Here is a 22,239-nt window from a genome sequence, read left to right on the forward strand (position 1 = left end):
GTCATGATGTCACCAGCTGTTGTTATTGTGATCAGATCAGCTGACGCAAGTTGAATATTAGCACATGAAACCGTTCAAAGTGAAACTTTACACTCAGAAGTCAACGCACTTGCAACAAAGATTTCGCGGCGGGATTTTATAGAAAGATCATACATTTCACGGTAAAATATATTACTACTTTCCCTTTATTATAAATATTATACAATTTAGTCAACAAGTGTTTGCTTACAATTTACTTATATCATTATTTACCAGATATCTCAATACGAACGCCTAATGTAGGTATCTTCTTAGAAACCAACGGTAGCACCAGTAGCTACATGACATTTTTGTATTTAAGAAACGTTTGATAAACATGTTATAGCCACAAATTGGCGGGACTAGCAGCATATTGTACAGACATGCTGTTTGTATTATCTTCTAAAATGAAACCATATCCTACTCCACAGGTCTGTGTTAATGATTGTTGACATTTACATTTTTTGGCATTTAGCAGACGCCTTATTCCAAAGCGATTTACACTCGTTACATTTGACTAAGCAAGTGAATCATCACTTGTAGCAGGAAGAATAATCCAGCTCAGGCCCGGGGGGTCATTGGCAGTCTCTGTGCTAGAAGGACACATCTACTTCTATCACCATCTTCTAAACCTCGACTTTTTTAAAATTATTATTATTATTATTTTTATTATTATTATATAGACACTGGAGATACAGAGAAACAGTACAAGTGGGGCAATAGAAGTTTTAGGGGACACAGTAAAGGGGAAAAAACGGGTGTCTTCAGGGTTGGGGGGCAGTAGAAGTCTCAGGAGGAGCAGTTAAGGTGTAACCTGAAGAGATGGGTCTTGAGTCTCCGAAGGAAGATGGGCAGGGCTGGACTGGGACAAAAATTAGGCCCTGGCATTTTTGGCCCAGACAGGCCCACCCCAATCGGTTGGACCACACCCACCAGCACAAAAATACTTGCCTTATATACTCGTCTTATATACTGTGCTGTACAGTCATATGACAAACTGTAGTATTCCCCCAAACCACTACAAAGACGACTACATGCAGTAAGCAATGGTACCAGTGCAAGTAGACCAGTGTACTCACTCACTCCTGACTGGCGGTGGTGGCCATGGGGTACACAATCTCCATACTTGACTCAAGTATAGTAGAAGTAAAATGTTATCAAAGAAAAAGCACCAGAAGTCAAAGAATAATTTCAAATGTTTTATTATATTAAATAATATATAATAAATTCAAATATTTAAGTACTAGTAATAAATACAGCATAGACTGTGAACTCACTGCTAAATGGAAAAGAAAGACTGTGAAGTCCAGTGAAATGTTTCAAACAAACGGCAACGCCGACCTTTGAGAGAGAGAGAGAAACAGAGACAGAGACAAGGGTGAGACTAAGACATGATCATTTAGTAGTAGTAGTAATAATTGCATCATTATTAGTACCTTTTTACTTACTGTAGAACAATGTATAGATAGCAGCATATCTGGAAAACAGCCACTTCAACAAACTATAACAATAATGCCATCTCATGATGGAGAGAGAGGGAGAGAGAGACAGATAATTAATTCAAAATGGTAAATTGTACATTATCATGTGACAGATTAAGATGATCAGAGCATCTTCCAGAAAATGGAGAAAAAAAAACTGACAGCTACTGTACTGTATACTCACTTAGTGGAAAAGGCTGCATGGCCCTCTGGATAATAGTCTCAACAACAATGGACAATGAACCATACAGGGCATCCTTAGAGAGGTGGGGAACTGGGGATAACAATGAGTGAGTCACATGATCAAATTATCTTCAGTCTAAAAAGCTGCTAAATTATTAGAATAATTGTATTTGAATATTCTCTAACTGTTGTGAAGGCCCACAGTTTTAGTGCCAGTTTTAGTTTCCACAAATCAGCCCTTTTGCCCCAGTTATTTACTTTCTTATTTTCTATACTATTCTGTACGTTTATGAAGGTATATGTATTATTATTGTAAATGTTTCTGTATATATTTGATGACGTAGTATATCCGGGGTGTGTCCGTGGCCCGGATGTTGGGTTCGGTGGTGCCTATATAAGAGACGGAAGTAGTCCGCGAGTGGGAGGGTGTGGTGAGCAGCAGAACGAGAGAGAAGCAGAACGAGAGATAGTAACGAAAAGCCGAGCTAAGATGGCGGATTCAGCAGCGCGCACACCGTGCAGCAACTGAAGACGCCAGGAAAGCGATTATCGAGTGTACCACGGTAGCCTGTTTAGTTGTGTTCCCGTTGGACTGCCTTGCCAGCAGCCGGCTGTTCAACGTTGGACCAAGCGGGACGCCAGCTGGACATTAATCGTCGTCTCCACGAGCGAACACAGACTCCCGCGGAGCTTCGACGCGGACCACTTCATCGACGCACATGCCATTCGACCAGGCCTCAACGCGCACCACGCCACTGGACTATAAGCCTGTTCAGGCCAGAGACTATCAGTGAGTGATTGAGAGTGTGTGTGGCCGGCCGGGAGGGAATGTGTATTTGGGGATGGATACATCAGTCGTGTAATAAATGTGTTGTTCATATGTAATACCGTGTGTTAGTCGTTTGTAGCTCCAATGCTAATGCTAGTTGTTTGTAGCTCCAATGCTAATGCTAGTTGTTTGAAGGCTAATGCTAATGCTAGTTCCCTTGCTAATGCTAACGACATTAACTGCTAGTCTAAAGGTTTGCTGTCGCCCCCTGCCTGTATCCTCCTATACTGCCTATTTAGCTCCCTTAGTTAGATAACCAGCCCCTTCCTAAATTATACAGTCCTTTTCAGCTACTCCCTGGTTACAATTGGTCCTTCGAGCCGGATTGGTAGTGTAGTGATAGCATGGCTGAGCGCAGCCAACCAGACCAGACAGTTACCCCCCCTTCTCCGCCCCCTGAGCCAGAGCCACGACCACAGAGAGTCCCGCGGTTGCCTCCGAGGTTACAGGAGTATGAGCTTGAGCTCGAAAGCTCACCGAGTGGTAGCGAGGAGCGCACTCCACGGGATACAGTGGTCGGAGAGGCCGAGGTGTCCGCCGGCGCGCGGGTGGCTAGCACTGAGACAGCCCTCAAAGAGCACCAGCCTGAGGATGAGATGGCAGAACCGCAGGGTTTTGCCGTGGAAACGGAAGAACAGGAAGGAGAGGCCCGGTCCGACAGCGCCTGCGGGCGGAAGAGGGAGGGCCTCAGCCTTAACGATCTGCCTCCCAGTGCGGCGCGCTCGAGACCTAGCTCCTGCCGCTCAGTGGCTTCCTACCGGTCCAGGGCTTCCGTGGGCAGTTCTGCCTCTGGGGCGGATAGCCTGCACTCCAGAGGGAGTAGTGCCGCGCTGTCCGAATATATGCGCCAACAGGCCGAGATGGCGTTAGAGCGGGAGCGCCAACAGGCCGAGACGGCGTTAGAGCGGGAACGACTCCAGTTCGAGCGTGAACGCCTCCAGCGCCAGGAGGCGCTAGAACGCGAACGCCTCCAGATGAACGGAGCGGAACGCGCGGCGGAGAGACAGCGCCAGGAGGCGCTAGAACGTGAACGCTTCCAGATGGAGCGCGACCGCCTCCAGACGGAGAGACAGCGCCAGGAGGCGCTAGAACGTGAATGCCTCCAGCGCCAGGAGGCGCTAGAACGGGAACGCTTCCAGATGGAGCGCGACCGCCTCCAGACGGAGAGGCAGATGAACGGAGCGGAACGTGCGGCGGAGAGACAGCGCCAGGAGGCGTTAGAGAGGGCACGCATCCAGTACGAGCGCGAGCGCCTCCAGATGGAGGGGGCGGAACGCGCGGCGGAGAGGCAGATGGCGAGAGAGCAACTGCACGCAGAGAAGATGGCGGAAATGATGCAGACCATGCGCGACGTGTGCCTCAGCAGAACTCCGTCGGCCCGTAGCTCCAGAGTATCATCCGCACGGCCCTCTCGAGTGCCATCTCCTGAACCCCCCGCCGATGGCTCCATGACCCCCGCCATGACTGTCCAACTACAGGCCCAGCTGACCACCTGGAAGGAAGAGGACCAGGGACCCGACCGCTACGCGGCCCAGAGGGAGCCAGCGTCGCTGCCCGGGAGGGGAGCCATCCCCCAAGAGCGTAGCACACCCCTAGGTCCTCCAGTGCACCAAAATGCATGCAGGCCGGACACCCAGACCGTCACTCCAGCACCGATGATCCACTACAGGATGTTCCCCCAGGTGGAGGGACCCAAGTTCCCTTTCTTCAAGGACGAGGACAGGAGCCAGTATGTGGAGCTACGCATCTGCCTAGACACGCTCTTGGACAACTCCTGCTCCGAGTCCTACAAATATGCGATTCTCCTTCAGCATGTGAGGAACCCCAGAGCCCACAACATGGTACTGGCCCATGCCTCCGCACCGACACCTTACACCAGAGCGCTCGCTGACTTGGATGCCCGCTACGGTCGTCCCTGGAACCACGCCCTTGCTGAACTGCAAGCCCTCGAACAGCAGGCCCCCATCAAGGATGACCGGGCGCTGGATGACTTCGCGCTCCGCGTGCACACCTTGGTTGGGATGCTGAAGACGCAGGGCCCAGCTGGCGCCAGCGAGATCAACAGCACCTCCAACGTAGAGCGGCTGCTCCGCAAGATCCCACGCTTCCGGCAGGAGAGGTTCCGGCGACAGCAGCGCGTTCGTAACCCCGAGAAGTTGGGTCTGAGCATGGCTGCCTTCGCGGAGTTCCTACTGGAGGAAGTGCATGACACCAACGTAGACGCCATGGGTTACGCTGAGCCGAAGAAGGAGAGGGAGAAGGGAGACCGCTGGGACGGGCCGAGCTCGAACCGAGGACGCCCAGTAGGAGTGCTGCACACGGAGGAGGAGCCTCGGAGAGAGAGGACCACCCGACCTGAGGGAAAGGATTCCTCTCAACCCCCTCCAAAGGGACGGAGAGGTCCACCGCCATGTCCGTACTGCACCAGCGAGCACTGGCTCAATGAGTGCAGTGACTTCAACAACCTGAGTACCGAGGCCAAGCAGAGGTGGCTCGAGAAGAACCAGAGGTGCTGGAACTGTGGGCGCGACCATCTGGCGAAGAACTGCACCTTGAGGAGGAAGTGCAACCGCTGTGAGGAGGTCCACCTCCACATCCTACACGAGGTCTCCCTCGCCAGGTCCACGGAGGGCAACAGAAGCCCTAGGTCCGGTCGCGCACCGGAAGAGGAAACCCCTGTCTACTACCTAGACTCGCCACAGAGCAGCGGCTCCAAGGTTCTACTGAAGGTGGTGAAGGTCCGACTTCACCACAACAACGCTGTGTACGACACGTACGCCGTTCTAGACGACGGGTCGGAACGGACCATCCTTCTCCAGGGGGCAGTGCGCCAGTTGGGGCTCCAAGGGACTGCGGAGAAGCTGACTCTGCGCACGATACGTCGCGACCTTAAAGAGGTCACCGGGGCGAGAATCAACTTCTCTATCTCCCCGGCGGGGCGGCCGTCGGATAGACATCGGCTTCAGAATGTCTTCACCGCCGACCAGCTAGCGCTCTCCCGCTACGACTACCCCCTGGAGAGGTTACGCGCAAGATATCCCCACCTACGGGGAGTAGACCTACATCCGATAGAAGGAGCGGAGCCAACCCTTCTCATCGGCTCGGACAACGCTGAACTGATCGTGTCGCTCCGTCCTCCGCTGAGAGGACCACGAGGCTGCCCGATGGCTGTTAAGACTGCGCTTGGGTGGGCCCTCCAAGGCGCTACCGAGGGGAGAGATAGAGACGGGAGAGCTACGTCATCCCTCCATGTCCGAACCGAAGAAGCAAACCAACCAACCGGACCGCCTGGAGTGGAATCTATTGCTGCCAGTGCACCTGGAACAGTTAGTACCACAAATGGTTCACCACAGGATGACCAACCAAAGAAGAAGTCTCTGTGGACAGAGCATAAGTCTCTGGATGGGAAGACCTACTACTACAACTCCCAGACGAAGGAGTCCCGGTGGTGGCGCTACCGTGCCATGGCGGCAACAGCTGTTGCCGAGGAACACCTGCAGGTGGCCATGCACCCTCACGTGGCCGAGGTCAGCATTGACGCACCCGTCAACTCCGTTAAGTACACGTCAGCCATGAAAGTCTCAGCCAGTATTGGAGACGCCTCCAAGGAGGAAAAGCCGAAGTTGGCGAAGAAGAGAGTAAAGTGGAACCCAAAAGAGGAGGCCAAGCAGGCCTTCAAAGAGCTTCTGGAGGAGGATGGTGGTTCATCCGACGCGTCATGGGAGCAAACCATGAGAATGATCATCAACGACCCACGCTACAGCGCCCTGCCCAAGCTGAGTGAGAAGAAGCAAGTGTTTAAGGCCTACCAGGCTAAGAAGGAGAAGGAACAAGCCAAGCAGCTCAGGAAGAGGAACTGTGAGGCGCTGACGAGCATTCTGGACAACATGGCCAACGTCACCCACTGCACCACCTGGTCCGAGGCCCAGCAGTACCTGCTGGACAACCCCACCTTCGTTGAGTACGAGGCGCTGGAGAACATGGACAAGGAAGACGCTCTGATCTGCTTCGAGGAGCACATCCGCGCCCTGGAGAAGGAGGAGAAGCAGAAGATTCTGCTGAGGGAGAGAGACAAGATGTCCGAAGGTGCCGTGGTACTGGGGATGGACCAGTCCCTTCCGCGCGCCGCCTGGCAGACAGGCAGAGTGGTCGACACTATCACCTCCTACTTCGCGCTGCTAGAGCGGCCTAGCCAGTGTGCCTTCTTAGTTAACTGAAACCGAGGGTTTCATGGGGCGGCTGTTGTGAAGGCCCACAGTTTTAGTGCCAGTTTTAGTTTCCACAAATCAGCCCTTTTGCCCCAGTTATTTACTTTCTTATTTTCTATACTATTCTGTACGTTTATGAAGGTATATGTATTATTATTGTAAATGTTTCTGTATATATTTGATGACGTAGTATATCCGGGGTGTGTCCGTGGCCCGGATGTTGGGTTCGGTGGTGCCTATATAAGAGACGGAAGTAGTCCGCGAGTGGGAGGGTGTGGTGAGCAGCAGAACGAGAGAGAAGCAGAACGAGAGATAGTAACGAAAAGCCGAGCTAAGATGGCGGATTCAGCAGCGCGCACACCGTGCAGCAACTGAAGACGCCAGGAAAGCGATTATCGAGTGTACCACGGTAGCCTGTTTAGTTGTGTTCCCGTTGGACTGCCTTGCCAGCAGCCGGCTGTTCAACGTTGGACCAAGCGGGACGCCAGCTGGACATTAATCGTCGTCTCCACGAGCGAACACAGACTCCCGCGGAGCTTCGACGCGGACCACTTCATCGACGCACATGCCATTCGACCAGGCCTCAACGCGCACCACGCCACTGGACTATAAGCCTGTTCAGGCCAGAGACTATCAGTGAGTGATTGAGAGTGTGTGTGGCCGGCCGGGAGGGAATGTGTATTTGGGGATGGATACATCAGTCGTGTAATAAATGTGTTGTTCATATGTAATACCGTGTGTTAGTCGTTTGTAGCTCCAATGCTAATGCTAGTTGTTTGTAGCTCCAATGCTAATGCTAGTTGTTTGAAGGCTAATGCTAATGCTAGTTCCCTTGCTAATGCTAACGACATTAACTGCTAGTCTAAAGGTTTGCTGTCGCCCCCTGCCTGTATCCTCCTATACTGCCTATTTAGCTCCCTTAGTTAGATAACCAGCCCCTTCCTAAATTATACAGTCCTTTTCAGCTACTCCCTGGTTACACTAACCTTAGTACAACAGCAGTTTCCTCATGAGCTCACTCTTCTCTGCCACTTTGTCAATGACAGTGTCTGTGTCCAAAGCCACAGTGGCCATCAACATGAAGGCTTCCAGTTTGCTGGAAGACAGGCTGCTCCTCAGTCTGCTTTTTATGTACTTAAGTGTTGAGAATGATCGCTCGCAGGCCACCTGGGTTATTGACAATGTCAGCAAGAACTTGTATGCAAGTCCAAGCAGGGGTATGCATCTGTGAGCATGTTGAATCTCTGCAGAATTTGGTAGCAGCACAGCGGGCACTCTTTGCAGAAGGCACAACTTTTGGTGATGATCTCCATGTCCTCTTCCTTTCCTCCATCGGGTCCCTCTTCCACTGTCCTGGTCACATAATATTATTCTTCTAGTGGTGATGTTTTCAGCTTGTCCCACTGGCTTGCTAAGCTTTTCAGCTCCGACTGCAGGTTGTCCACCGTTGCCATGCTCTCAAATGTATTACTTATAAATTACCGCTGTTTCTTCATCGCATAGGCTAGCGCTAGCCTACACATTAATAAAATATATAGCCTATATATGTCTTTTTTAATATAGAAGGAATCAGAATACGTGACAATTTATTTTTAGCAAATTGTATTCAAATTGTGCTTAGAGGGAATTATTTTCACCGGACATTATGACCGAAGAGGTTTAAATATGTCGGACTTTACCAACATATTTTCCGGACAAAGACCGGTAACTACCGGTTAACGGAAACCCAGCTGTACAGCTACTAGGGGTGTAACGGATCATCTAACTCACGGATCGTGTCACGGTTTTTGAGTCACGGATCGGATAATTTTTCGAATCAACACAAAACATAAAAATAAAAACAAAAAGCTTTTTCCTCGAATTCTGTAAAAACACCACTTTTACTGTGTAAAACCCAACAACATTCAAGATGTCAAAACTGGTATATATATGTGTGTGTGTGTGTGTGTGTGTGTGTATATATATATATATATATATATATATATATATATATATATACATAACATATTCTACACTCAAACATTAGGCTACATATTAAACAGAAACACACATTCAACTTAAATGATGCAGTAGGAGAGAGGGAGGAGGCACCTGGTTGCAGCAGTGAATCACTGGGCTCTTTAAAGCAGGGGCGTGTCCAGGGGGGGGCCAGGGGTGGCTCGTGCCACCCCTGAAATCTGATTGGCCACCCTAGGTGCCACCCTGATTGATTGGCTATCTGCCTAGTCACTCAGAGCAGAGGCCACTTCGCGCCACGAGACGAACTTTTCGAACAGAACACATTTGATCAGCGGTGAGGTGTGCTGGTCTTGGCGCTCCTGAAGAAATGTGAGTACCATTAATAACGTTAGACTTTTGCATAGCTACATATAGGCTACGGTGTTGTGCTAGTGGTTAAAACGTTTTGCTTCACTTGGAATCAGAGTTTAGGATAAAATTCGCTTTGCTCTGCGTTGTTTGGAGCTGTGAGAACGCACATTCGAAGTCACTCCCGGAGCAAACAACCAACACATGCTCCGGCGCTTGAAAAGGGTGGTTTCGCTCAGATTAGAAACGACGCATCGAGGCTGTCCATAGGAAAACAACAGCGCATGCGTGTTGATCTGGATAAGAGCGGGACGAACGGGCAGTTTTCTATTTTCCTGACCAATCAACTACCACGTCTGTTGCTTCAATTGCCTATGTTACTTTGTTTACATAAAGGGCTGTGAGAACGCAAACTCATCCCCTTGCTCTGGGTCATGATTAAGATTTTCATGTAAGAACATGACCTTAGTAGCCCAATTAAAGTATACAATGGGGAGTGGAGACAGAAATGGTAATAAAAAGCACAAAATGGTGTGTACAAATTCACCAGAATGCAGAGAATTAAGTGTTAAATTCTCAAAATTGTGCCACCCATGCATAACAAGGTGCCCCACCTGGGCCACCCCAGTGAAAAAGGTCTGGACACGCCACTGCTTTAAAGCAGACAAATAAACATGTTTTATGCCACTTTTAACTAAATAATAAAGTGAAACCTTACTTTAAACATGGTATGAAAAAATTGGCTACATTATCAGAAGTTGTCAAGCTGCCTTTTTCGTGCCTCCCGTCAACACACCAGGGTGATGACGCGGCAAATGTGTGGCCATGCTCGTACGACTTTCTCGTTGCACAATGCTTAAACACCGTAACTTTGTTATCGACCACACTTTGTCCGTCATCGTTATAATTGACAGAGAAGCCAAAGTGCTCCCATACATGGGATTTAAATGACGAGGGAGGCATTTCGAGTTCTTCTCTGTCGCCAACATTAGCAGCACTACTCTACTCGCCATGATACACTTGGGCTGCGTTCGTAAATTTGCTCTGAGAGCGCCGGAGAGCACACTGGGTCCGACGTCATAAAGGGACCAAGTAATTTGATTGGACAAGAGGCGTTCCATGAATGCTGATCAGAATCCAGAGTAAATTTCCGAACGCAGCCTTGTTGTTCTCGATTTTTTTTTCATTATCAACCTATCATTGCGCTTTAGAGTAAAACAAAGCACGCAACTGTCGCGTCTATCTTTTCATGGCAACTCTACATTGTGATTTACAAGGGATATTAACTAATATTAAGTAATATTATTACTTGGTTACATTTTGCAATTGATCCGCGGCCGTACACATGCGTGCCGAGCCGTGGGGGGCGATCCGTTACACCCCTAACAGCTACCTATATTTTCCTTACCGGGTCAACGGTTACAAGCTGACTCGGCCCCGCTTCTTCTGTATCCTCTCTATCCTCTGTATCTGTACCGTGCTCCCGCTCCAACTTCCGTTTTTGTGTGCTTTTGCGCTCCATCTCTCTCAGTATCCACTATCCAGGCTAACTAAATTTATTTTGCCGCCGGCTCGGCCCAAAACTACCGCGAAACTGAGACGGAGGTCTGGTGCTGCGTGCGTGACCCCTGACCCCCCCCCCCCCCTTCTCTCTGTTGATTGGGCCAGCCCAGTGTCTGTATAGAAAATTGTCCAGCCCCGCGGTGGTGTAGCGGTCTACGCACTGGCCGCTAGTGCATGCTGCCCACCGGGGCCGGGGTTCGTATCCCGGCTCGCCAGATCCAGATATGGCCGAGGCACACGGGAAGCGGCATATTGGCCGGCCGCTTCCGAGGGGGGTATAGGAGTATTTCTGGACTAGGATCCGTCGCGCAACACCGCCCCCTGGGTGCCGGAATAACGGTACTGGGCTCGAGGAGCCAGTCAGCCTAGTCTGCCTGGCGCCCTCCTCTGGGACTGCCGGCCACGGGGTCGTGCGGCGGATCCCATGCAATAGGCAGGGGATAATTGGATGCTAAGTTGGGTTAAATTGGCTACCAAATTGGGTGAAAAAGGGATAAAATCTGAAAAACAAATAAAAAAAAATAAAAATTGTCCAATGGGCCGCTGTCCCCGATTTATGGGCCGTTCGATGGCAGCTTTCGGCCGGGCCGGCTGGTAAAAAAAAAAAAAAAAAAAAATATATATTTTGACGGCCGGCTCGCGTCCTAACGATTCCCACCCGAGTTGGGGTAGACCACGCCAACTTCTGGAATATGTAGGGGTGTTCTCTGTATCTTGTTCTTCCGCCCCGCAGGCTGCATCCCTATGGAAACGGCATACATTTTCGCGGACTGCGTGGCTATTTTAAACATTACCGTTTCAATCAACCACGTAATATGTCACTGTAGCGTACTCCTAATGTCCACCATGTACTTGAAACACAAATCAGATATTTATCCTACGTTTATTTATCTAACGTTAGTTCAAGCGTCTTCTTTAACCTAAAATCGTTCAAAGCCCTCCAACGAGTGCATAGCTAGCTAGCTAACCAACACTTAGAATAAATTGCTAAAATAATAGCATCCACAACACAAAGTTTTTGTTGGTTTCGCCAGCAAGGCTCCTCTGTCTGGGGACTGGGGCTGATTAACACTTAAGGGGGGAGTCTTGAAGCTACAGCAATGAATAAGACGCAGGCTACTAGACTAGGCCTACTGACATTTTTAACCTTGCATGAACATTATCAATAATACCAAAAGCAAAATATTATCTTAAGCATTGTAAGCATGTGCCATCTCTAAAGGACCGTCGGCAGGAAGCTGCAGTTTCTTTACTAAAAGAGATCAATCAATCAATCTAAGCTTTATTTGTATAGCACATTTCATACCCAGAGGCAACACAATGCGCTTTACAGAGAACAAGGGATGCGGGTCCCACCCCTACATATTCCAGAAGTTGGCGTGGTCTACCCCAACTCGGGTGGGAATCGTTAGGCCCAAAACTACCGCGGCCCACCGGGCAAATGCCCGGTATGCCAGATGGCCAGTCCAGCCCTGAAGATGGGTAGTGACTCTGCAGTTCTGACAGCCGTGGGAAGCTCATTCCACCAGCGGGGAGCCAGTGTCGTGAAGAGACGTGATCGGGCAGCATGACTGTGATTGTCAACATCAAACATTTTATCTGCCTAATATCTGATATGGTAGGCACAGCCATTCAAAGGTAGTGTAGTGGTTTTTATATTATGTTATACTGTGAAATGTGAGTTGGGCAAAGCTAGCACTCAAGGAAGGCCCATTTCCTTCCTGAAAAGGTATGAGCCAAGATCTGTGGCGCAGTGAACAATTCGGAGTATGGACAGGGCCCATAACTTATGTAATCACAGATTTGTATAATATGATTGGTTCCCAAGATTGGTGACCTCATGACCAAGGATAGTTATAAATATGAGTCCCCACCATTGTTGGGGGCGGCTTTTGCTTCCTGCTTGCTCCTGTTTGCTACGCTCATGTAACCATTTTGCTTAATAAAAGGCCTCTTTGGAGACAATTGATCGAAGCTCTTTGTGCTTTGTAGGTTATACTAAATCTATTAATAATCGATTAGAGGCCACAACAGTAGTTTAGATGATGAGGGTTGTTCATTGTAACCGTGCAGCAAAATTGCATTTTAAATGGCTGTTGAGGTTAGCCGAAGGGGAAGTAAAGTGGCTAAGTAAAGGGGAAGCAACACCTGCCTAATTAAGTTCTATTCACTCTCCCCAGTACTCCCAAAGTGAAGAAGTGACACCCTTTACACCACCCGTCCCTGTCACCAGTTCCTGTCTGTCATGAGGCTTGATAGGAATCTGCCTTCCTGCTGGCCTCCGGTGGCTCTCTTCCTCCTGTTCATCCTCACCCAGCTGCTCTACGCCCTTGTTCTGTCACATGGTAACTTTGTCAGCTCCACGGATGCCTGGATCAGCCCCTTCAACTTCTGCCTCAGGGGACAAGATGGCACAATGGCCTGCACTATGGCCGACTACGACGACAGCATGGCCATTGCTGGTGGAGCAGTGATGAATAATCAACTCCTGAGGGTGTTGGTCATCCTGAGCCTGTATGCTCCTCTGGTGCTGGTTGCCTTTGGCCTCATGGCCTTCCTGTTTGCAGTGCTCTGTAAGGATGGAGGGTTGCTGTGGTTAAGTATAGCCTGCCAGGCTCTCTCCAGCCTCCTGATGCTCCTGGGACTCTGTGTGTTTGTGGGACTCCACTGGCCCTATGTGAGCTTGGCTGGTATGACAGTTGGGTACTATATCTGTATGAGTGTGTTTGCTGAGCTGACCATAGCAGCCAGACTGACCTGGATGTCAGGGAGAAGGCTGACAGAGGATGAAATGAAAGAGCCTATAAAGGATTACCGTAAACAAGGGAGCATCGTAACAATCTAAAGAGGCTTCCACTCTGCCATTTATACTCATCTGTAGTTACAGGGTAGTCAAAGCCTGGTGAATGGTTGACAAACCAAATGAGATGAGGAAGAAACCATTTACTTTTGAGATTGTCTTAAGAATTATTCTTTTTTTACTTTGGTAACAATTACAGAAATTTTTTCTTAGTACCGTACTTGTTTTTGTAGACCATTCTAAGTCATTTCGTTCTTTATTTAACGTTTTTCAATGTTTGAACACAATTTGACATTTACAAAGATTACTTATTGACGTTTGAAATAACAGTCAATGTTCCATTTCACTTATTCAAACTGACTGCTCACGGCACTTGTTTCTGATGTGTGTTCTGTACTGTACAAATATGTATATATTTTTATGAATAAATACATCTATTTCAAACTGTTCTTCTGCAAATACCATGCTCTGTGTTTACATAAAATGCATTTTTATGTTTTTAAAAGCATACACTCCAAGCTGCTCCTAAGGGCTCATCTTTAAGTGAAGAAAATGTCCCTGACAAGCCGAAGGGCATCATCATCAGCTGTGTTCAAGCGTGACTTTGGTTGGTCCTCTGCTTCTTTAGTGTTGTGTCCAGTGACCACTGGACTACAACCCCCATCATGACCTGGTCCTGAACTTTGACCCCCAGACCCCTGCTCTGTGTTTTTATTGTTAGTATATTGTAGGGTTTCCTCTTCAGTAATGTCTGTCTCTGAAATATACATCCTGTCCTCGGCATCAGTGTCTGAGGACTCCTCCACCACATCTGGTTCAGACAATCTCCTCCTCTTCTCTTCAGGAGAGTTATGTTGTGTATTCGCAGCACAGCCTGCCACACTGTCTCTGATCTGTGTGTAAGGAAAATGTGTTATTGAAAGAGACATGCACAGAAAATAATATTAGTATGGCTCTACATCCATTGGAGGTGTGGAACAAAATGTCAGAAGGTGAATGCTCAGAGGCTTTAACCTATGTAATCTGTAAACAAACAAAAGCAAAAAGTGTTGCATTTGTTACATACATTAAGGTATGCCGGTTATAACCGCAAAACCTCACCTTGGCTGGATCCTTGGGAACATACGCCACCTTCTGGTCATCATGAGCAGTCTCATGATTTTCGCCTCTGATATCTGTGAGATAGCTGATGGCTGCTTCCACGAGCTCTTTTTCGTGCATGCAGTAGAAAGCAGTTCCACGCACAACAACATATTTGTGTTAGGCTAAAACATATAATCAAACTAGCATCACACATTTAAGTTTCATTTTAGATAGCTACCTTCCAATTCGTTTCTTCCTCGTTCTCTTGCACGAAGTTATCCTTTTCAGTGACTGTGTCTCATTTTCTTTCACTCTCTCCTTCTCCAACGTTGCCATCCAAGACGGTAGTTCCCGTTGCTTTCCTGCCACTTCAACGATACACACAACAATCGGCCCCAACACGAAAAGACTGTTAAAGCTAAGACAGTATTATGTTTTTTTCTCCTATCAATGGAATTTAAAACCGACTTTTATTGTTTTGTTTATCTGTGATCCGTGAAGAACGGTGTAGGTACAGAAGAAGGACGGGAACAGAATACTTCCGGGTAATGAAAAATAGGATTTCCACAAAAGTAAAAGAGCCCACGTTAAACTTGTTTTAGCATTTTAAACATGGATAAAGGAACCACAACTTGTATTTAACTTACCTCTGAAAATAAACATTACATCCTCTATATTTTATTTGTGTTTTTAAAGGAGCAGGGTGAAATTCAGACATAGGCCTAATCATAATTAGGATGTTAAAACATTTACAAACCTTCTAGGCCTACTAAATGTGGTGGTGACTATAAATGTGTATGTTTGACTATCGAAAGTGATTTCGCCGGACCTAAAACAGCATTTATACAACATTAGGATGCTTTTAGAAAGCTTGAATGTTACATCCTAGAAGACCGTTAAGGGTTTGTACTTATTCTAATATACTAATTACCCAGATAAAAGACTACTGGACTGCATATAATGCCCTTTACAAAATGACATGAAATTGTAGTAGTCTATAATCAAAATGTAAAAATAAATAAATAAATAAAAACCGATATATTTATATTAGAAAAATATTGTGATCCCATCATACACCACGCATACTAGCGTACTATTCATACTATGTATTACGTAGATTTGAGTATGTAGTATGCAGTATGCTAGTATTCCATTTCGAACACAGCCTAGGTTATGAGATGTCACCACAGAAGAAGGTTAAATGCCAACTAAGGCTGTGTTCAAAATGGCATACTAGCATACTACTCATAAGATTTGAGTAGATTTGAGTGCACAAGATTTGAGTAGATTTGAGTATGCGAGAGCGTTCACACTGTACCGTATGCGAAATTGGAGTATGTGAGAAATCTAGTATGTACAGTAGATTTTGCTGAATATTTGAGTATGCCATGGCTGGACACTATGGGGTACTAAATCCCCAAAATGCATTGCATGTCTCTTCAGTCTCATCAAACAAACTCGTCATACAGCTGTTGTTTACAATGGTCCAAGAGCCTGGAGACCGAAAGCTCGCAATAAACATCGTTTTTTGCACAGATTTGAGAGTGCAGATGCTGCTTTTTGCACTCTTTTTTATACTCTTCAGCTGCAGCACCCCAGCTAAGTCTGATCATGGATGAGCAGAGGTGTCAAAAGTATTCACATTCATTACTCAAGTAGAAGTATAGATACTATGGTTTAAAAAGACTTCTGTAGAAGTTGAAGTATCAACTCAAGCTTTTTACTCAAGTAAAAGTATAAAAGTACTGGTTTCAAAACTACTTAAAGTATAAAAGTAAAAGTAATGTAAGGGGGAAAAAATGCCATTAAGGACAAAAGCTTAGGCCACGCCACAGGGGCCTATAGTGCACTACCCCACCTCCCCCCCAAAAAACATTTTTCTAAAGGCCATAATGACTATTATGTTATTATTAAAATGTTAATGTTGAAAATTTGGGATGCACTTGTTTCAGACCCATTGAAAATGAACACATTTTAGTACAATGCAAATACATTAAAGAACCATATATGTGTACTACTGAGCATTAACATGTGAACACGGAAGATATGATGACTAGTTGCCTAAGTATTGTAATGGTGCAAAAAGTAAAACGTCAAAAGTCAAAAGTCAATAGCCTTTATTGGAACTGTGAGGGCAAAACCATACAAACCATAACAAAGTAGTGATTCAATATTTCCTGAAAAAACACACACATACACACAATCTACATCAGCATCAGAGTTACCAATAAGCTTTGTTCAGCCGCAAAAGCAGCAGGTTCTCAAAGTTCTTTGAGCCAATGCATGCTCTTTTTGGCCTGAAGATCAGCCCTGCGACACTAAACAGTCTTTCACAGGCTGCTGAGGCAGGGAGTCCCGTATTAAGTTTGAGTGATAGCTGGCACACAGCTGGGAAGGTCTTCAGTACCTCTACTGTGTCTCCTGGGCACCCCAGGTACGCATCCAACTGCTGGGACGTTTCAAGAGGGCCGGTCTTCTTCAAGGAGGAAAATAAGTCCTCTTCCTCAGACGATTGGGAGCCCTCACTGAAGTGTTTCTCGGCCTGACAGTCCAAGTGGCTTCTGATATAGTGAAGGCCTGTGGAATAAAAAACAAAAATCATGACAATTTAGACTATATGGCAGTATTGTAACTGTGTATTGGATAGTGTTGTGTGTGTGTGTGTCATTAAATGTAATTTCAAACTAATTTCACTGTCTTCATAGAAATTCCACATATTAAGCGGAAGTGAGACACTTACCAAGTTTGAGGATATTTTCGTCACTTGTCCAACAGGTCTTAAATTTGGGAACTAGAATGGCTGCGGCTATCAGTTCTGGATCTGCAAGCATCTCTCCGAAGCGTTTCTCAAGCCTGAAAGAAGTGCAGCAATCAAAGGCTCACAGAACTTGGAGGCGACTTGAAGGTGCTGTAGCTTGGTCCTTAGCAGAGTTATGGTGGGGACCAACCATCCCATCTGCACACTGGTTTCTCCCTGAAGAACATTCAGTGCCTTTGCAACTGGGCTCATTGTCTTCGCATATTCTGCAAGAAATGCAAGTTCCACTGGAGTAAACCTGTACAAAGAAGAAGAGAAAAACACAACATGGAACATTAAGTCTACTTGATGTAGCACCTTCAACTGGAGGAACTGATCATTAAAAAGGAAAAATATTGTCATCTGAGACTTTTAGAAATGAAGTTGTGTTGCTACAAATCACATTCATAGTAAATATGGGGACTGCATATTGGCATAGTGCATACGTGTTCTACAGTATTCCAAGTATAAAACTGTGACTTAATCTATTGTTAATCACTTCATTAACTGTAAGGCAGAAAAACAAGCACTTACTTGGGTGTATCTAGTTCACTGCAGACAGCTGCAAGGCAGGGTTTCCGTTAGAAAAAATTGCTGCCGGACATCGTGTCCGGGAAGATTTCGATTTACCGGACAAACGTGAGATATTCCGGTCATCATATTAAAATATAATATAGCTGTTTGTCGCGGTGATAACTGTTGTGTAGCGGCCTATATATGCCATTTAATGTCTATTTCTCATCCGATATGATTAGATGCGAGCTATATAATATATAATAAACACATGATTCGCATGCGCGCTATGCCATTATGTCCAGCGCTGAACGGGCGCCTCACTGGGAACTGAACAGACAGCATCGATCAATGAACGGACTCCACATTACGTTAACTGAAGTTTGTTAAATTGTTTGGGATTAATGTGAGTTTTCTATTTTCTCTTTCCAGTTTTACCCTTTTTTAATCAATAAAACAACGTCATTTCTATAACCAGGTGGACAAAAGGAGTACACAGAAGCAGTTGTGCGCTTGTAGGCTCCTACCTGGTCAACAGCCTTTGCAGCATCTAGCGCGGCCAGCGCAACTCGGTGGGCACCACAGTGCACCTGAATGGAAAGCCCAGGCCAATGACGCGGGACAGCTCCACACCTCTCTCGCGGAGCACCTCCACCACTTTGTCAAATATACACTCTGTGCGGTCCCGCACATCATAATTGCCCAGAAAACATGTCTCAACTCTTCCTTTTATTTCCAACTTCACGTATATAATCAGCTTCTTGTCCACGGTGATATTTACTGTCTCATCAATGATAATTCCAATGAAGTCACTCCCCTTTAGCTTTTCATCCAGCTGATCCATCACAACGTCTTCCAGTGCCCTTTCCATGTCATCAACGGAGTCGCTGTGGCACTAAATGCCCTCACTCAAGACAAAATCTGGAGCCTTAACTGCTTTCAGTAGCTCAGTCAGTCCCACATACTGATGACATGCGATGCCATTTTTTGCCATGTGAAATGCAACTTGTAGCTGAGAGTGCAGCTTATTGTTAGCCGTTTCATTAGCCTGCTCACAGTGGCCTTTCATAGCGGTTTGCTGTTGCCTCAAACTGACCGCCGATATGTGCTCACTGCACCGCCTGTGATCAGTGAGAGCCGACATTCTCATATTCGTTTCTCCTCTCGTGAATCCGTTATTCCTCCCCGATTTTTTGCACGGCGAGCAGAATTTTTTTCCTTCCTCATCTAAACGCAGCCAGGGGAAAGTTTCTTTCCATTCAACTCTGAACTCTGGGTTGCCAGATGGGCCGGGTTATCGCCGAATGGGCTACTGGGTTTAAGCGGTAATAGACTGGTTAGGCTGTAATCCCACCTGGCATCAATCCCATGTGGCACCTGACTATTACCGCTGTTTCGCATAGGCCCGCCTACACATTAGGAGTCATCATCATGCCGGTGTCAAATCATATCATAATAAAAGAAATACATAGCCTATATATTCGTCTTTTTTTAAATAGAAGGAATCAGAATGTGAACTTTAGCGAATTGTATTCAAGTTGTGCTTAGAGGGAATTATTTTCACCGGACAATATGTCCGACGACCTTTCAATTTGTCGGACTTCAACAAATTTTACCGGACAAAGACCGGTAATTACCGGTTAACGGAAACCCTGCTGCAAGGGCTCCCTCGCCTTGTTCTCGTGTTATTCTCACTATTCTTTCTACGGCTGAGAAGAGTGAATTCCACCTTGTAGCAACAGGCCTTACGAGTTGGAGTTTGCAGTGGTCTTCAATTACTTCAGATGCGGTGGTTGATCTTGAACTTTTATTCCACAGGCTAGAGCATTTGGCAAATGTGGACCTTGACACGCGCTTGTACAGTGGGTTGACCTCTGCTTTTGAAGCATCAACTGTGGACACTAAATTGAGGAGGTGGCAGGCGCAGCGATGGTGCTTGGGTAGCTGGTATTCTAAGTAGTCATCTTCTTCCAACAGGGCTCCGGCATCAACAAATTCAACACCCTCAAGGCATTCCTCTTCTTCATCGTTATCATTATTTTGGCCACCATCATCCTCTTCTCCATCACCCTCTCCTACAGGTTCAGCATTGTTGTTCTCGTCAGTCTGCCCATAAACTCTGAAGGCCTTCAGGAAGTTTGATCCGTTGTCAGTTGTAGTGCGAACGATCTTCTCTCTGACATTGAATTCTGTGTGAATATCATTTAGGGCACCAGCCAGGGCAGAAAAGGTATGTGACCCTTTAAGTTGCTTGCATGCCAGGGCAGCACAGGCTCTCTGCATGGTCTGGGGGTTAAACCAGTGCGCAGTGACACCAATGAAACCGCGACGGTGTGCCGTCCAGCAGTCTGTTGTTGTTGCTATGAACTCAATTTCACTAAGGGCAGCTTTCAGTTTTCTTTTCATTTCAACAGAGGCCTTTGTGACTTTGTTAACAACAGTATTACGCGTCATGACATTTGTGTCACAATATGATGTAAACAGACACCTCTCGGAAAAGAGAAATACGTCAAATTCGTCTTCAAAGTATTTCTGACATAAAACTCAGATTTTCGTTTTTTTTAGCTAACATTCAACTCGAAGATGTGAAGTACCCACTCGTTATTTTTCCGAACAGTTTTACTTTCATTAAATAAGTGTAATCTAGCAACAAAATAGGCTTGTTTGTCATGCTTGTAGCTCAAATAACACGAGCATCACACTTATGTGTGATTGGCTGTTGAGCTCTCGGGGGAGGGACAAAGGAAGCCGTGTTTGTTTTGAGAATGTGTTCTGCTTAGAATGAACACTGTTTAGAATGAACACTGTTTAGAATGAACACTGTTTAGCTCATCAATTGTTCAGTAATGACTGAAGGCACAAAGAAAGTCCCCAAGAAATGAAACTTTACTAGGACAACATACGGATTTCACGGGATCAACATACCACATGTAAGTAGCCTACAGTCCTTTGTTTGTTTGTGTTGGGCTAGCCGCGGTAGCTAGCGAACATTAGCTAGTACGTTCTGTGTCGTCGTATTGCCTTTTAAAGACTTTCTAAAACAATCGCATAGTTAGCACATTATGCTGTTCTTATAAGTTGTGTTGTTGCTACTGTGTACAGTTAGTTAACTGTTTGTCTTTTGTTACTTGGGTTGGGCTAGCCGTGTTAGCTAGCTAGCATTAGCTAGTAAGTTGTGTGGTATTGCGTAATACTTTCTAAAACAATCGCATAGCACATGTTCTAATAAGTTGTGTTGTTGATACCGTGTACAGCTAGCTGTCTGTCTGTTTCAGCTTTGATGTCAAGCCCCCCGGATCTGGCCAGACAGAAGTATCTTTTTGATCAGAGAAAAAAGACACCACATGCCCACCAGACGCCACAGCACCTTTACTTTAATTCATTACTTACTTTACTTATTTACTTGTGATTATTGTGATGATGGTATTGTTGTGATTATGTACCTTGCTGCAAAGCTAATGTTGAAGAACCACAGCCAAAGAGTTGTATTATTGTGTACTGTAAAATAAATTCTGATTCTGATTCAAGACTTTTTTGTTTCATTAAAAGAATAATAGTTACAACAACCATAAAGCCTCCATAATGATAAGCTGGCTAATTAGCTTAGGTAATACCTTGCTAGGTAATAATGTTAGCTGTAGCTATCTGACCCAGTGAGTAACACTGACATATTGACAGCTGAGTGGTTGGGGGTGGGGTTAACCAGACATTGTTACCGCCCATTACCTGGCTGTGTGAAGGTGAGAAAAAAACAACATCTTTGAAAGGCATTTTCTCTGCTTAGTGATTTCAGGTGTAGCAACTTTCAAATACTCATGTCGTCTTCAATTTGTTTCCAATTTCAATGTATGATGCATAATTTGAAAGCTTACAATCTGTAGTTTAAGCACATGTAACAGAAAAATGTAACAGAAAAATGATTTCGCCTACAGGTAGCCCTTTTCATTGGCAGTTGTCACATTTGTATTTGGCTGAAGATGTTGCACAAGCTCAATGAAGCCCTGTTGCTGAACAATGTGTGGTGGGTGCAAACCTTGGACAATGAATTTGAGGACTACTTCATCCACACTTGCCTGGGACACTCTTCGAGCCTCCCACAGCTTGGTTTGTTTGGAGGGTGGGGTCAAAGAACCTTCAGTGGATGACTTCCTTTTGAGGGCTGTTGAAGAAAGTTGCGTGTACCTCTCTAGACGAGTGGGGTGTTTCTTCTGTGGAGAAAATGAATGCACAGGCACAGATTGAGATTCATATTATTTCTCTCAAACCACAAGCTGAGACTATCTAGGACTTCCGCTGTATTAAATGTCACGCTGGAAGTTCATGAATGGAGGTCAGACTACAAGTTAGGGAGCAGTTTCACTGGTCTATGCAATTATGTTGAGCAGACCAGAATATTGCCACTTAAAGCTGTTTTAGGACCACAAGCAGCTGCTGGCATGACTGAAAAGTAACATTAT

Source organism: Nansenia antarctica (assembly GCF_963989245.1).
Source record: "Nansenia antarctica genome assembly, chromosome: 9".
NCBI lineage: Eukaryota > Metazoa > Chordata > Actinopteri > Argentiniformes > Microstomatidae > Nansenia > Nansenia antarctica.